Consider the following 3,279-nt stretch of genomic DNA (forward strand, 5'->3'; position numbering starts at 1 on the left):
CCTTGTGGCACGTTCCTATCCTGCAGCACCTTGAGCTCTCCAGGCAGAGGAGCAAATGCTGGGGGCTGGCCTATGCAGGAGGCTGCCCCCACTTATCTTGGAGCATGATTTTAAGCCAATTTAATTAAATTGCTTGGAAAGGTTGCGAGGACTCATCTGTTTCAGCTTGAGCCAGGCCTGTTTTGATTTAGCGTTGGCTGATTAGGAATTAGCTGAAATAAACCGCTCGGAAAACAAAATTAGAGGGTGCACACTAACTTTTGCACCAGATTAAGTTGCATTAAAAAGCAATTGAAATATAATTTTCCTGTCTCAAGCAGCCAAGAAACAAGATAATGCAACCGGTGGCACTTGAAGCTTAAAAATACAGCATCTAGGATTAGCACAACTGGCTTTTTAATGCCCACAAACGCCACATTTATCTGAAGGTCTTCTCTCAACACACAGCCCACCACCACCTTCTGCACAAAGCTTCGTACAACTTCTTTCATTTGCCTTGAAAGGCAGAACTGGTATGACCCCGGGATTTGAATCCATGACTTAAAGCAGCCTGGGTATTGCATAGCGTATTTCCATAGGTATTTCCATGCTGGAAATAGCCACACAGTGAACTAGTTGTTCCCCGTAACTCAATTTATTTTGAAATGGCTCCCGTGTACACGGCTGGCAGGGTACGAAGGCCCAGGCTGTGCTCCCGGGGTGCGGAGGGTGCAGACCCCGGTGGTGGGTGCTGCTCCCATCTGCCTCCCACCACCACCTCGCTCCCACCTTCCTGCAGCGAGCCCAGGCGCCCGCTCTGAATTACTGTGCCCCCCATCTCCCTCGCAGAAAAAGATGTCAAGTAATTTAAAATCGGGTTTTAATTAAATATTTTAACAGCTGCTTTCCCTTTCCATTTGGCAAACACTGCTCCTCCTCTCCCCATCGGTTGGACCAGGCTGGCACCTCTGCACACACAGAGGTGTACGGAGTGGGTTTTACGGGGCTTTGCTAAAAAGGGTGATGGCTTGGAGGGCTTGCAAAACCCGGATGCCTTCAGCACTTCAGAGTCCCCAAAACTGCCCACAGTGCTGTAGCCAAGCCCCGCTGCGAGTGGTTATTTTGAGGGCAGGGATGCTGTTGTCCCTGTTGGCTGGAGCGGTGGCACGGGCAGGAGGAGGAGCTGTGCAAGCAGCCCGAGCATTGGCGTGTGGCTGGTGTTAGGGCACCATAAATGCAAACGAACTCTTGATTAAAGCTGATCGAGACTGTGATAGGCACATAATGTAGAATGATAAGAGCTGCCCAGCAGCTCCCGGCCAAAATCTGAAGGACTCATGGAGATAATAGGTTCCTTCTGGGTTTCTCTCCATGCTACCTCCTGCCGCAGAGCCGCTGGGCTCCCACCTGCGCCAGCCAGCAGCTCAGCAGCACCTGCTGCTTCAAGTTTCTTAATCCTGTCTCATCCCGCTTGCAACCTCCGCTCGGCCGATTCCCCTCAGCTACTGCCTGGCTCCATGGTCCCGGTCCCTGCTAACCAAAGGCAGCAGCTCTCCTGGCCTGCATCACCACCTACAAGGACCTTCAAGCCACCCAGACAGAAAAGGGGCATCCCCAGACTGCCCATCCCCTGCACTCCCCCTCACCTGCGCAGCGAAGGGGAGGACCCAGACTGTCCCCCGTGTTACAGGACATTGTACAGGTGCAGGCTGGCATCTCCCATGAAGGGTCTGGCCACAGACAAGGCCAAAGTGGGCAAAGCATAAATGTACGGAGGAGGTGCGTGTGTGGGGGGGTGAGCAGGGTGGCCCAGGCAGGAGGGCCCACTCAGGAGCAACGGCATCACCATCAGTCCTCCTCCAGGTGCATCCAGGTGGCCATGGCAAGGGAGCAGCTGGAGATAATGGGAGGCTGTCCTGGGAAGAGCCAATCATGGGGGGGAACCGGGGGGGTACGTGGCTCCATGGGGGCAATAAAAGAGGCAGTCTGGGGGTGATGGGGTATGAGAGAGAGTTGGGTGAGTAGTTTTCCTTGGTTTTGGAGTGCTCAGTGGCTGGTTGTTCCCTTCTACCCTGTGATGAGTATGGGGCTGTGCTGGGTCTCCTGCTCGGCCGGTGTCAGCGTGTGGGTTGTGGCCCATCTCTGCTGATGTGGGGCTGAAGGAAGCTCCCTCAAAAGAAGAGGTCTTTGGGGTGTTACTGCGGTCCCCTGTTGGAGAGGAAACAGGAAGGGAGGCTGAAGCAGTTCTTGAGGTTTAAGCGTAGGGCTTAAAGGCTGTGGGCTATAATTGGCTTGAGCCAAGAGGTGGCTCATCCTGGTCCCTCCGTGAGCTGGGGGAGGCCTGCAGCTTGGTGGCTGGCTGCTGTGCTGGGGTAAAGAGCTGATGCTGCTGGTATCTGGCCTTGATTGCTGGGACAGGAAATAAGGAGAGAGGACAAAAAAACCCTGCCAAAAACCTTAAACTTAAAAAAGATGGAATAAGGGGAGCTCTTGGAGGCTGATCTGAGCTGCAGGTGTTGGCTGTAAGCCTGGAAGGAGGGTGAAGATGCATCACTTCTGTGTGATCTGCACCTGAGTGTGTTTATGCCCAACCTGGCTTCAGGGGGCCCTTGCTGCTGTCTGGCTGTTCTGAAAACACCTCTGCTTCTGCTGGATGGAAGCTTTGCTTTTTCTGACAAAAACTGTCTGAAGGCCTGCTCCTGGTCGTGTTTGTGTTTATGTCTGTGGCTCTTACTAGGGGAGGCTTAGAAATTATTTTTACCTATCCCTATTCAATGTTTTTCACCTGGCAATCCTTACCAGTGGCTGGGTTTCCAGGAGAACTCTTTGCTTAGTTGAACTTTGTTGCTTCGTGCCGCTGCATGTGACCTTGTGTCTCTCCTATTGGGGGGCCCTGGTGTAGGAAGCCAGGCTGGGCTGTGTGGTGGGGTAAGAGAGTAGACTTGGACGTGGCTACTTGTCCTTAAATTGGACCTTAAGCTGATGCTTTTGGAGGCAAGAGGCTGTGCCAGGCTTGGGCTGTGTGTTCAAGTAAACCTGGAAGCCCTGGGAGGGGAACCGGAGGCAGGCGGTGTTACTGTAACCGTGAGAAGTGGTGTGTCCAGCTTCCTCGGGGGGTTACAGCAGCTGTAACTCTTGTAGCCTGGTGTTAAGTGGCAGTTTGTGCTTCCATTTAGTTTGGCTCAGCTGCAGCGTGTGAGGATCCTACTGAGCTCTGCTTAGGGCAGGGGACCTCCAGCATCTCCCCTGCTGGGGGGGGTGTGGGTGGGGAGAAGAGGTGTGGCACAGGCTGTTTTGGGG

This window comes from Pygoscelis adeliae, unplaced genomic scaffold (assembly GCF_000699105.1).
Source record: "Pygoscelis adeliae isolate BGI_AS28 unplaced genomic scaffold, ASM69910v1 Scaffold480, whole genome shotgun sequence".
NCBI classification, from domain to species: domain Eukaryota; kingdom Metazoa; phylum Chordata; class Aves; order Sphenisciformes; family Spheniscidae; genus Pygoscelis; species Pygoscelis adeliae.